The sequence below is a fragment of the Heterodontus francisci genome, chromosome 36 (assembly GCF_036365525.1).
Source record: "Heterodontus francisci isolate sHetFra1 chromosome 36, sHetFra1.hap1, whole genome shotgun sequence".
NCBI lineage: Eukaryota > Metazoa > Chordata > Chondrichthyes > Heterodontiformes > Heterodontidae > Heterodontus > Heterodontus francisci.
In genome coordinates this window covers 25,513,529-25,527,394 of record NC_090406.1, presented here as the reverse complement: position 1 = coordinate 25,527,394, position 13,866 = coordinate 25,513,529, and the positions used below count along the sequence as shown (strand labels likewise).

The window sequence follows — 13,866 nt, the reverse complement described above, 5'->3', positions numbered from 1 at the left end:
GTTGTCGGTCATCTCCAGGTAGTTCCGTCGTTAGCGTAGATCTTGTGTTGAGGGTTTTGCCCAAAATCTGACAGATGTGCCCCCATTGCCAGCTGGAGCCTTCCTTCTGGGCAGGTGGCTGCCCAATAGTCCTTGGCAGCCTTGCTCCCTGCTCTTCTGCTCCCAGTGCCTTGGGGGGTGCTGTCTCCATTCAAAGCCTGGGGGCTTAGTGCCTACTCTCCCTGCCACCTGTGCAGCAACAAGTGCACCCCCTTACCAAGTGCTGAGTCCCCCTTTGCTGTACTGATGCCCTAATGGGGCTGGGGTGATGCTCAGGGGCAGCCATGACTGGCTCCCCACTCTTTACCCACCTCCCTTCAGCTGATCTGTTTCTGAAGGCATCGGTGACCCATGCACCTGTTTAAAGATTTCAACTTCAAACCTTGACAAACTCCTAATGTGCTATTAAGCAGCTTTAATTGGCCTCAATTGGGAGGAGAGTGGGATTCCTGTCCCACCCTGCAGATTATTGTCAGCGCCGGTAACAGTGCCTTGAAATTGGCATACCACCCAGCACCGGTATTTTTGGGTCAGCACCCCCCACCACCCTCCATTCCCAACGTCGGGGAGCCGAAAAATCAGCCTGTGACTCGGGCCTTGTAGCTCTCTTGACGAATGGACTCTACATAGCAGAGAATGAAGTGAGAAAGGGCAGCTGAAAAGCAATGTAAAGCACAAATGCAGTCTGGTTGGATTCACAGTGTGGGCTAAATTTGGATAGCTGCTTCCCAGGCTCCTAATATCTATCTAAAATATAAAAAGCTGATAAACAGTTGTTCTTTGCAATGATCCCATTTTACTATCGAATGTATACTTATGATACTGTATCAGGAAGAGAGCAGTAGCCAGTCTGTTCAAGATTCCCCGTCACAGTTAACACCCAAGAACGTTGCTACTAATCAATCATAGGTTCAAAAAACCTTAAGTGCCCTTATTTGAAGAAGCTGCGGTGAAAATTTGTAGTTGAGATTACAGGCACTGTCAGTTGAAGAATAACGGTCCTGTTTTGTGATGCTCAGCTTTTCTCAGAAGGGATGTCTCAATCAAAGGTGAAATGCAGCATTTACGGAATCAGAATACCCTGCTTTGCTGAAGTATAATTGTATAAAAGCTTCTAAAGCAATAATGTAGACAGCCAGCTTTATTCTTCTATAAAATATAACGTCATTTAGACAGCACACTCCATTAGAAGAAAGTGCTTGCTTGCCAAATTGCTCTGATTGGTCCAGTGTCTAAAATATTAGTTTAATGTATTGCATTAACACTCTTTAATTATGTTTATGGGTATTTGTCATGTTAGTCATGTAAAACTCTGCCACCTTGTGTATTTTATAGGCATTGCAGAACATTAGACTTTTTTAAGAATACTAAATTCAGCAAAGTTCATGTTTTTGGGGGGGATTTATACATTACAGGTGCCAATACATGGTTCAGTCATTCTGTGGGGGAATCATGCAGTTTAGTACATTGCAAAATCATTAGGTTTTGAGTGTTGACAGATTCGGACTCTTCTTTTGATAGAGGAGGAGTGAGTTTACTACTTTAGTGTGTCCTCGAATAGCCTTTCTTCACACACATGCATGCCACAAAGTAATTCTGATATTCTTGAAGTGTACTGGATACATTTCATTAGTTATTAGTTAAAAATACATTAAAACAGCAAAATAATTGTGTCATCCTTACTCAGATTTTATAACAGGAGAATGTACTCAAATACACTTAACTTTTATAAAAATGTATTTTTGTGCAACAAATGGCGATATGTATTAAATAACACATTCTTAGATATTGTAAGGGGAAGATAGTTATTTTTCATGTACTTGCCAACTGGAATTACTAGTATACAACACAATTTTATGCAGTAAATAAAAATCTGTTGTCATTATCAGAAGACAAACATCTTTCTTTTCCTTTCTTCCATCTTGTTTCTGCCGTTTATGTTTACAAACACACGGTTACTTTTTTTTTACAGAAAACTTTTGGCTTGTGATAACCTTCACACTAACACCTCAGGCATCTCCTGCACCCAATTGTTTTAGCTTTTGAAGTTTCCTTTCAGAGCCACATGGTGTTTCAGGTCACATAACTTACTTGGCAATCTACTGCAGCCTCAAAATTTCTATGTTGCTCAATCCTCCTTGTTCAGTGGGGCGGGGAGCAGAGGTTAATATTTAACTTGAGCCAAGAAACATGTTGCCACATCTATGGTCCTTAATCTAGCATTCCATTCCACATGTCCCATTTCCTCTGCAATGAAACTGTATAATTTACAGCTAACACAGCTTCTATCCAAAACCTTCTTACAATCAAACTATAATTTTACCTGGATTTAAATGTTCTTTCCAATTTAATGTCTGTTAATTCAGGTAGTTGGGAAGTGTGGGAACTTTCTGAGTCACCAATCCTGGTTCTGATTGTGGTGACAGTGTTCCTGGATAGAAACAAGTTTATTTCACTAAAGCTTGGGGATGTCTTTGTTCTCCTCAGGAGGAGGGCGATGTAATGAAAACTCCAAAATTAAAAGTAAGGGGAAAAAAGCTATAGGCTTGTGGCTGACCATAATTGACCCGTAGAAATCCATAATAGAGCTAGGTTAAATTTAATTTGAGTGGGAGGTTCGATTAAGTAAAACATGTATGTGAGAGGAATTTCCTGGAAAAGGATGAGTACAGTGCTGCACCTCCTGTGGGTAGGTTTTCTGTTGTGGGATATTCTGTCATTCACCCTTTCACTCCCAAAGCTTTAGCATTTCAAGTTTTCTAGTTTCTTCATTTACTATATGTGGGCCCCAGTAACACCGAGGAACAAAATAACACTGAGGAGCACAGTAAAACAACCTACCTGTTTGGGCTTTTTCTGGCCCCATCTTCCCTTCCTGTTGTCTTTGCCTAGAGGCTTCTCCACACAGGCCTTCAGTCGGGTCTCAATGACACCTGCGAGACACGACATGCATATGTAAAGAAGGGCTCCATTGGCTTTGGGTAGATCACTTTGCCACACGCTCAATAAAATCTGGAACAGTGCGTTACTGGTGGGGAAGTAACTTGGCTCATTTTAAATGTCCACCCGCCTGGTTTCCACCAAAACAAGTTAAAATGGCCCTCAGAGCTAGTTGTAGGAAGAGAGATACCATGGTTATTTATATTGTCATCTGGTAATGAAGGCTGTGGAAGATGAACTGATGTATATTATACACAGCATTTAATTTAGCATTTTGGTATTTAATGCTTTCTTTCCAGCCAAATTCCACTCACCCTGAACACAGTTGATTCAGACTTCAATCCTGCTTCCCCAGCACCTTTGACATCAACTTCTCTGGAACTTAACCATCCTGCCCATTCTGATCTCACTTTCTGCCAGCAATCTCCTGATCCTGCACTGATCTTCCATCAAACTTAATGTCAGTTTTCCCCGATCTCTGCCTCACTCCCAGCACTGAATGCTTTTTTTCCCCGAGGCAGTCATTTAGAGCTCAAAGAACTGTAGCAAAAACTCTTCAGATACTGCCTCAAACTTTTCCATTTTATTTTTTCTTCTGCTCTTTCCTGTCTCTATTTACATGTGTGTATCATGTTTGCATGCTAACATGGGCGTGTCATGTATCCATAGGCATCAACCAAATTAGAGTTTATAAGTTTAATAAATTGCAACTTTTCTTCTTTAATCCTAAGAAAACCTGTTTGTGCTAGTTTCTTTGCCTTATAATTGGAAAGCGGTGAACAAGGATTCACCAAGGTGGAGCTAAACACACGGTGTTTTAAAAATTAAACCATGTTACAGTAAAACCAGGTGAAGGCTGAGAGGGACCCCTAGACACCTTTCTGACCTGGTCGTAACAATATACAGTGCAGAGCTATTTGTGGGACTTGCCTCTTGGTATTACAGTTACAGAGTGAGACTGGCACGTATTCACATAACTGCATCCTGGTACTCAGCTCATTAGCATACTAAGATCTCAAAGGGACATAACTCTCAAAGGCAATCACAATATTCCCCTTGTTTCCAAAGATATGTCTCGTATGCTAAAAATAAAAATACACAAAATTAGATAACATCAAAATTATTTACAGATGAATAGAGATTGCGAAATTTTAAAATATAGAGGCTCAAAAGTCCATCAATTCTCTCAGTGGTTTGACAACTCTTGCTCAGGGAGTTTACGTCTCATTTGTTGCTGTTCGTTCTGAAGTTTCTTCTTCTCTGCATTCAGTTTCTGTTGCTTTGCCTTCAGCCTGCTAACATACTCTGTTGCTTTTCTCAAGATGACCACTTTTGAGGCCTTGTCATTCTTGGAAAGATCTGGCACCCCATCACGAAGAGCCAATAGACAATGCTTCAACTCATTCCTCCTCTGCCTCTCCAGGGCATTGCCTGTCCGTCGTCTCTCCTCATCCTCCGTGTCTGAAGGCTTGGGGCTCACAGTCGAGGACTTGTTTGGGGAAGATTACTTGGTCTCTGGCTTATTGTGGTGCTGGTGGTTCTTTAGAGAGCAGAAGTGAAGGCACGGCATAGTTGTGCTGTTGCTGGGTTTCCAGACTGCACTATTTGATGCTGGTCAGACTCTTCAAGTGGGATCCGGTCCTTGGAGATTTCCCCTTGGCAATGCTCTCATGGATAGTTATGATGTTGAAGTCCTTGCATGCTGGTAGTCCTGCCACTGCTGGTCCGCTTGTGTCTACTAGGTAGAACATTTGTGGTTTCCATGCCAACTTGCCATAGCTGCATTGCATTGTTAGTGTGCCACTGCATGGAATGGTTGACCCATTATATGCAGATAACTTGGCAGTTGTCAGTTGTATCATTGGCTTCCAATGACTCCAGTACATATCTTTGAGGATTCGGACTGGTAGGATATTTGCACTAGCGTCAGTGTCAATCTTGACCTCGAGTGTACGTTTGCCAACTTTCTTTGGGCACGTGATGTTAATAGTGGCGAAAGCTTCCAGTTGCTTGACTTCATCAATGTGATGCGTCAGGTTAACAATGTGGAATGCCTGCTCATCTTCTGAGTGAGATTTGTTCCTACCTGAGTCTTGTCTCAAGTCAGTTTCGCTGTGGACTTTGTGTATCGGCTTGCATTTACGCTTGTCTCTGGCGCTTTCCTTACTGCTGTTGCCCTGTTGCCTGTTCGTTTGCATCCAGCCATGACTTCTGGCTGTGTCTTCGGAGCCAGAATTCCTGCATAGGCGGCCCCAGTGTCCTTTTGCACCACAAGCCTTCCACAGGTCTCGAAATATCGGACAACTTCACCGTGAGTGGGACCACACAGCTTGCTTGCTCTTTTCAACCTAGTTACTGTGCCGATACTGTTGGTTGCTCCTAGGGTGCTTGTAGGTGCTGTTGTCCAGCTACAATGGCTTCGTATTTCCTGCCATCTTCCAGTAGTGCATCAGTGCTGTGACCTTTCTTTTTCCCCAAGAGATCCTTCTGAATACGCTTAAATGGGTGTTGATACATCATCACCAGCTCCATTAGTTGCTCTGACATCTCAGTTCAAGAAATCGCATTTGTTGCCCTTACTACAGCATCTACTGATGAACTGGTCTATTGATTCCTGTGGCTGTTGCCTGTAGGACATCAATTCCAAACAGTGAATTCGAAAATTCACTCCCAATGGGAGCTGATCTTCCAGCACTTTCCATGTCTTTGTGGGATCTTTCTGATCCTGTTCAGATAATCCAGAGGTATTGAGTCTGTGCAATTCCTCATTTTCATTCGCTATCACTATTTTTACAGCCTGTTTTTATGGTTCTACAATTACTTGGTCTGTAAAGCATAACTGCATTCTTTGTTGGAACAGTTTGAACTTGGATAGGATATCCAAGGCTTTCCAATTCATGCTGGGAAAATTGGTATCCATCTTCCTGCTGTTCTTGCAGTTTAAAACTTGCTCTACAAACTTGCTTTGTGACTCTACTGCTTTCCCTTGAAAAGAACTCTTTTGGCTGGTTTGATTGAGATGAGCAGCTTGTCTGTTTATCTAACTTCTAGCACGCTAGTCTGTTTGTTTATACAGTTGTGCAATATGTATTTCAAGTGCTTTTTTTGCTAGGATTTGTTTATGCAATTCTTCACGCTTGAGTGGTTTTATGAGTTTTTTAAACTCTGGTTGAGTGAATGAAAGCTCTTCACGCTGGCATGACTTAATGGGTTTCTTTTTATAGGTTCAGCTGTGAGCTGAATGAATGGACGGTTCCCGTGTTTTTAGCTGTTGGGCGCCTCCTGTAATGGTGCGGTCCTCGATCAGCGTGGGGGAGCCTCTGAAAATAATTGATCAGCCCGAGACAGGGGCTGGCTTTCCCTGTTTTTTTCTTTCACTGAGCTTTTGAGAAAAATCAACTTTTAAAGCACTTTAAAGCTTTTTTTTTTGAAACGTGGATCCCTCTACCGACGGCACACTGACTCACCTGATCACAGTGATTGATTTGCAGCCTGTCATTCAGCTCTGGTCATCTATAGCTTTATGTGAGTTTTTCTTTTTTTTTCTTACTGTTTGAGCCATTGTTTGTTTAACTTTCTCTCTTTTAGCTGTAGGTAGTTTTTAAAGCTGTTTTCCTGTGGTCTTCATTCTTGATTTCTGTCTTCTCACCACCGCTGCCACCATGTAATGAGAAGCTTTTTATGTTGTCTGATGCAACATAAATGAGATGTGTGGAGCTCAATTGATTGAAAGATCTCAAACAGGTTTATTAACAGCTAACATGTATATACAATGCAGAGCTATTTCCAGGACATGCCTCTTGGTGCAGCCTGGTACTCAGCTCATTTGCATACTAAGATCTCAAAGGGATATCACTCTTAAAGGCAATCACACAACATAAGTTTTACTGATATTCAGCTGAGGGAATGTTTAGCTGCAGAGACCGGAGTACAAAATCTCACCTGGCACTTTAGTGCAGTGCTAAGGGAGTGCTGCACCATTGAAGGTGCTATCTTTCAGCTAAAGTGGTAAACCAAGGCTCTGACTGCCTGCTTGGATGGTTGTTAAAAATCCAAAGCACAATTCAGAGAAGAGCTGGAGAGTTCTCCTGGTGTCTTGACTAACATGTATCCCTCAAACAAAACCTAAAACAGAAACTGTTACACTCCTGTTCAAAGACGAAGAGAGGGATAAACCCAGCAACCACAGGCCATTCAGCCTAAAGTTGGTGGTAGGGAAACTTTAATAGCCAATAATCTGGGACAAAATTAATTGACATTTGGAAAAGTATGGGCTAATAAATGAAAGTCAGCACAGATTTTTTTAAAGGCAAATCGTGTTTGACTAACTTGACCATGCTCTTTGATAAATTAACAGAGAGGGTCGATGAGAGCAGCGCAGTTGGTGTGTATTTGGACTTTCAAAAGGCATTTGCCAAAGTATCACACAATAGACATGTTGGCAAAATTAAAGCTCATGGAATTAAAAGGACAGCGGCAGCATGGATACAAAATCAGCTGAGGGACAGAAAGCTGAGACTAGTGGTGGACGGTTGTTTTTCAGACGGCAGGGAGGGACACAGTGAAGTTTCCCATGGGTTGATATCAGGACTGTTGCTCTTCTTGATCTATATGACCTGCACTAGGATATACAGGGCATAATTGCAGAAGTTTGCAGATGATACAAAGCTCAGAAATGTAATAGATAGTATGGAGACTAGTAACACACTTCAGGAGGAAGTGCTGAAATAGGCAGACATATGGCAGGTGAAAATTAACACAGTGAAGAATGAAGTGATACATTTTGGAGTGAGAATAAGGAGAGGCTAAATGAACTAAATGGTACAATTTTCAAGGGGGTGCAAGAACAGAATGACCTGGGGGTGTATGTACACAAATCTTTGAAGGTGGCAGGACAAGTTGAGAAGGCTGTTTTTTAAAAACAAAAGCAAATGGGATCTTTGGCCTTATTAATCAAGAAATAGAGTACAAAAGCAAGGAGGTTATGCTAAACCTTTATAAAACAGTGGTTAACCCTCAACTTGTGTATTGTGTTCAATTCTGAGCACTACACTTTAGGAAGGATGTCAAGGCCTCGGAGAGGGTGCAGAAGAGATTTACTAGAATGGTATCCAGGGATTATGGACTTCAGTTATGTGGAGAGATTGAAGAAGCTGTGCTTGTTCTCCTTAGAGCAGAGAAGGTTAAGAGGAGATTTAATAAAGGTGTTCAAAATCATGAATGGTTTTGATTGAGTAAATAAAGAGAAACTGTTTCCAGTGGCAGAAGAGTCAGAACCAGTGGATTCAGAATTAAGATGATTGGCAAAAGAACCAGCGGTAACTTGAAGAACCATTTTTTTCAATGCAGCGAGTTGTGATCTGGAATACACTGCCGAAAAGAGCAGTGGAAGCAGATTCAATAATAACATTCAAAAGACAATTGAATAAATACTTGAAAGAGCTCTAACGTCTGGGGAAAGAGCAGGGGTGCAGGATTAATTGTTCAGTGCTACTGATGAGCCAGCACAGTGGGCTGAATGGCCTTTTTCTGTGTTGTATCATTCTCTGATTCGGTCATTTGTTGTATAGGACCTTGCTGTGTGCAAATTGGCTGCTGTGCTTCTCTGCATTACAACAGTGACTGCACTTCAAAAGTACTTTGTTTGCTGTAAAGCTCTTGGGACATCCCGAGGTGGTGAATGACACAAAGTAAATGCTTTCATTCTCCTTCTTTTTACACCAGATTGACAGTTGGAAAGTTTAGCCTTTACCTCAATGAAGGAGGCAGGAGATAAAGGCTGGATGTAGTTGCAACATTTGTGACCTTTCCAAGACAAATACTTCTCTTTTGAACAACTGCCCCCCACTGCACCCACCAACCGCCCCCCACCCCCCACTGCACCCACCAACCCCCCCCCACCCCCACTGCACCCACCAACCCCCCCACCCACCCCCCAAGATGACCATTTGAAATAAATTACTGTTTTTCAAAACCTGTGAACAACTTTATGTTCCAGTACCACTCATGTCTCATGTGGGAACTTGCTGTCCCGCAAATTTATAGGGCACTGGTTTGTGCTCAGAATTTCCTGCAGCGAGCGTCTGGGTTCAGCTGAGCATGTCTGAGAAGCAGGAAGCATGAGAGCTGGAGGCTGATCCTTCCCATGCTGACCTCGTATATCCTTTGGCAGCTTGCTCATGAGTTGATTGAGTGACCCTGGCAAACAGAGAGTTAAGGTTCCTGCAGAAAAGAGAGCGAAATGCTTTTATTTTTGACAGCCAAATATGTACGCTGACATCGGTCAAAATAAATGATAACATTCAATAAACCACATCAAACACATTTCTACAGCAGAGTATGATAAAAAAAACATGGAAATTCTGTACAAGAAATAATTGGCAGCCAGCGATATGAATGAAGATGATTGCTACGTTCTGATTACAGTGTTTCCCTGTGATTTACATTCTGTATGTTATTTTTCTGGTCCAATTAAGTTGACTAACAGAGACAAATTCATCTGCTAACCCAACCTAACTCAAGAGAGTGATTTTACAGTTAAAGGCAGGCAAAAATCATTTGAAAGTACTTCTTATGCTTTAAAATGCCCTGGATAGGCAGTGCTGGCAAACCTATCTCAGGATAGTGTAATTATATTGACCTCCATGGCAATGTGTAGGTTTACTGACATTCTCCATTTAGGCGAATTTTCATGCAGAAATGCAGCACTGACTGCAAGGCCAGATGCAGAAAGCATAGTAGAATTCCTTCTTCAGCAGTAGAGCCTGATCACAGATTCCTGGCCTATATATGTAGAGCAAGAACAGCAGTGTAGTCAGATAATAGAGGGTGCGTACAGGGTCCTTAGCTAATAATCATAATTGCCAGTCAATGCAGAATAATGTTTCCTCTATAATACCTCATCCCAACTTCAGAAGAACACCCCTCTGTCATTGCTGTGGTCTGTGTTTTTTTTTTCTTTTTTTTAGAGATACAGCACTGAAACAGGCCCTTCGGCCCACCGAGTCTGTGTCGACCATTAACCACCCATTTATACTAATCCTACACTAATCCCATATTTCTACCACATCCTCACCTGTCCCTATATTCCCCTACCACCTACCTATTCTAGGGGAAATTTATAATGGCCAATTTACCTATCAACCTGCAAGTCTTTTGGCTGTGGGAGGAAACCGGAACACCCGGAGAAAACCCACGCAGACACAGGGAGAACTTGCAAACTCAGACACACTGGCTACAGACACACACCCCTGCTTCCTCTCCACTGCTGCCCCCTCCCCCAGAAATATCAGGGCCTTTGATTCAGATCAAGCAAAGAGACAGAATCATTGGTATAGTGCTTGGGCTTAGGGGAAATTTCTGGACTTCCAATATGGGCATAGACATATCAGGAAAGGAGCTGGAAAATCAGCATGTATTCCCTCAAAAATGCCATAACCAGCCAGTGGGAGATCAGCCTTGTGTTAAACATTTGTCGCTTATTAGTCAAAGGTAAATAATGACAAGAAGGTCCACTTATCGAGCACTCGCTTCTTGCAAGATGTCTTAGGGACATAGGATCAAACAGTTAACAGGCTATGGTGGTTTGCCCTGTGTACCTGCAGATGTTTAAGGATATAGAAATTTGTTAACTTCTCCTATTTTCCTTAAGCTATTGTCAACATTATCTGGAGACGGTCATCAAATATGAGTATCTTTATTCTTGCTTCTTATAGATTGGAGGTAGAACATAGCATTGGTAGGCTTCATGCACCGGAAGCATCACACATTTATCTGCACTGCATTAAAGTATCATAAAATGCGTGAAACTCAGACAGTCCTTTTCAAAACCAGCAAAATATGTACAAAAATATATAAAACTTATTTCATAGAGGAGACCATTCAGTTCATCGTGCTTGTAATGGCCCTTTGCAAGAGCTTCACTCCCTTGCTCGTTCCCATTGCTCTGCAAACTTTTCCCCTTCAAGTATTTATCCGCCACCCTAAAAGTTGTTACTGAATCTGCTAACATCGCTCTTTCAGGCAGTGCATTCCAGAACCCAACAACTCACTGCATAAATTTTATCTTTCCTCATGCCGCCTCTAGTTCTTTTGCCAATTATCTTAAATCTGTGTCCTCTGGTTACCAACTCCTGTGCCACAGGAGCTTTCTCCTTAGTTACTCTATCAAATCTCTTCATGACTTTGAAAACGTCAATGAAATCTCAGCTTAACCCCCTGTGCTCCAAGGAGAACAACCCCAGTTTCTCCAGTCCCCCCACATAACTGAAGTCTTTCATTCCTGGTACCATTCTAATAAATCTCCTCTGCGCCCTCTGCAAGGCCTTATCGGCCTTGCCAGACATTGTGGTAAAATGATTCAGAGCATGTTGAAGTAGAACTCGGGTAAAGAGGGAAAGCGTTTCCATTTATATGATGCTATTCACAACCTCAAGACGTGGAAAAGCACTTTACAGCCAAATAAACACTTTTGAACTGTAGTCCCTGTTGTAACGTAGAAAATGTAAATGGTGAGGAATATACATGGATCGATGGAAACAGTGTATTGTATATTGTTAATTTTAACAAGGATGTGTATTTTGTCCTGCGGGGCTTTCTGTCTTGGCCTATAGTATGTGGAGAAGACTCAGTTAGAGATCAAAGGTTATTATATCCTTGTTAAGTAATCTCCAGATTTACCTATGTTAATTGGCTTCTGTGTAGATGAATGCTGTGTGCCCACTTAGATGACAGAATTCTGCTAATGGTATTCCCTCCCAATGGCCTTGGGCTGCTGTGTTTAGACATACTACAGTAAACATCCAGGAATTGGCACTGCTTGCTGTGCAGCTGCCTGCTTACAGCAGTGAAACAAAGCTGCTCAGTTGGCAGACAGATGGCAGTGCCATCTGTCAAGTCCATTAAAATGTATTTGGTTTACTGTGAAGAGCAGATAAACAGTGATGCAAAGAGCTATGTGAAGCTCAGATCATTCGTTCAGAACCATCCATAAATTCAAAACAAAATTCCTGGAAAACTAAACATACAACTATTGAAAGTGGATAAAAGAGTACAATTGTTGTGCGCGCCTCATACAGTATTCACATTGTTTATTCCCTTCACAGAATATTCAGCTCTTGCAGTCAAAAATTCACCTTGTTACTACAAGAATTAAAAATAATTATGAAATATAACAATTAGCTAAGCTTAAAAAGTCTTCTTACTGAGTGCATTACACCAAGAAAGTTACAACTGGGAAGCTGCCATTTCAGAATGAATTTTATTTCACTTAGAACAACAACAACAAATTGTTGTCAGTGATTTGACCGTGCAATTTGCTTGTAACAAATTCCTTTCCACTATTTTAATGGCATTGACCTGAAAATACATCCATTAAAATAGCAAAGAGAGGAATTTGATAGGAATGTGTTAATGCAAATTATTTCTTTTACTTAAAGCATCTGCACAATATCATCACTGACAGTAATTATTTTAGTATTTAAATTAAAACGAATGTGACAGTAAAGGAGAATAAATACTTTTCTTGCCAAATGATTAGACTACAGCAAGCGTCTCGAGGCGTAACTCAATATATTGGTTCCAGTTGATAAGCATTCGATCTCCAGCTAAAGCGGTATGTTCAGATCTCAGAGCTACCTGTCAATCAGTCCCAAATGTTGTGATTGAGTGAGTTTAGTCAGCTGTTCCCTAAGTATGCTATGCTTGTTACATTTTTGGATCTCTACCTCATACTTTTCTCATGCTGACACTACTCCTATCAGTGAGCCTGCACTATCTATGAACCGGAGGTGCCTTTACACAGCAAAACAACTGGGTAATTGCAGAATGCCCAGGGATCGGACAGAAACCCTTGCCATTGTAATGCTTACTGGATATATCACTTGTCCTCATTTAATTGCCTTGATTTAGGAAGGCAGTGGAATAAACACTGTGCCTTAGGCTATAAGTTACTAAACAAATTTGTTAACAAGGAACAGTTAATAATACAGCAGCAAATTTGTGGTATAATACAGAACCTAGCAGGTAATCTTCGTTCCAGTTTAACACTTTTACATACTAATTTCCCCTTCCGAAATTGGCAATAAATATACTGATCCTAAGTATTCTCAGGGCCAGTGGCGTAGTGGCATATCTGTGACACTTATTTCCAACGAGGGCCTAGAATTGTACCAGGAGTTGGGGCCAGCAGGATGGTGCAATCCACCAGTTTGTCCACTGCTCCCGCTTCCTCTGTCCCTATGATGCTGATACGGATATTCAGTACAGTGGAGAGGCATGTATGGGGCCGCAGAGCTGTGCCAGGCTGGTGACCTGGCCTGCAATGCTTTAGAAGATTACAACTTTCAGCATTAAATCAGCCCTCTTATAAAGGGGGCCATTCACTGTTTCTTATGCTTTTAACCTTTTTCACCCAACTTTGCCCCACTCAGTTTTCATTTTATTTAACTGCCTTGACCCCAAAAACACCTATAGTTAATGAAACCTTTTTCAGGATCCATTCCGAAAATTGGTTAGCACAGACCACAGCATGTGCCAGGCCTGCTCGGCTCAGTGGAGTGGCCTAATCAGGGGCCTTTAAGGGGCCATTGCAGGTTGCCAACAAAAAGGTAAGTTGTTTTTAAACTTACCTTCTTGTGGAGCTGGGGAGAGTATGCGTGCAAACCACTGCTGGGCCACCTCCCATTCCCTTTCCCTCCCCCCCCCCCACCCCCCTCCCCAACCACGCTCTCCAACCCCAGCCAAGAATCTACCTTCGGCCCACTTCTGGCAAGGCATCTGGCCCAAATTGGAGAGTTGCAAACTTGCACACTGGAAATGTCACAGGCACCCCAGCTTGCTGCAATTATTAGGATAGGGTCCAGGGAGCAATTTCGGACAATGGTCAGC

At 42.0% G+C, this 13,866-nt stretch overlaps 1 protein-coding gene across 3 annotated transcripts in view; it reads left to right on the top strand.

Moving 5' to 3' along the window:
• nfic (nuclear factor I/C) overlaps positions 1-13,866 on the top strand; it is a 535,921-nt gene that overhangs the window by 513,324 nt on the left and 8,731 nt on the right. The window lies entirely within an intron of this gene.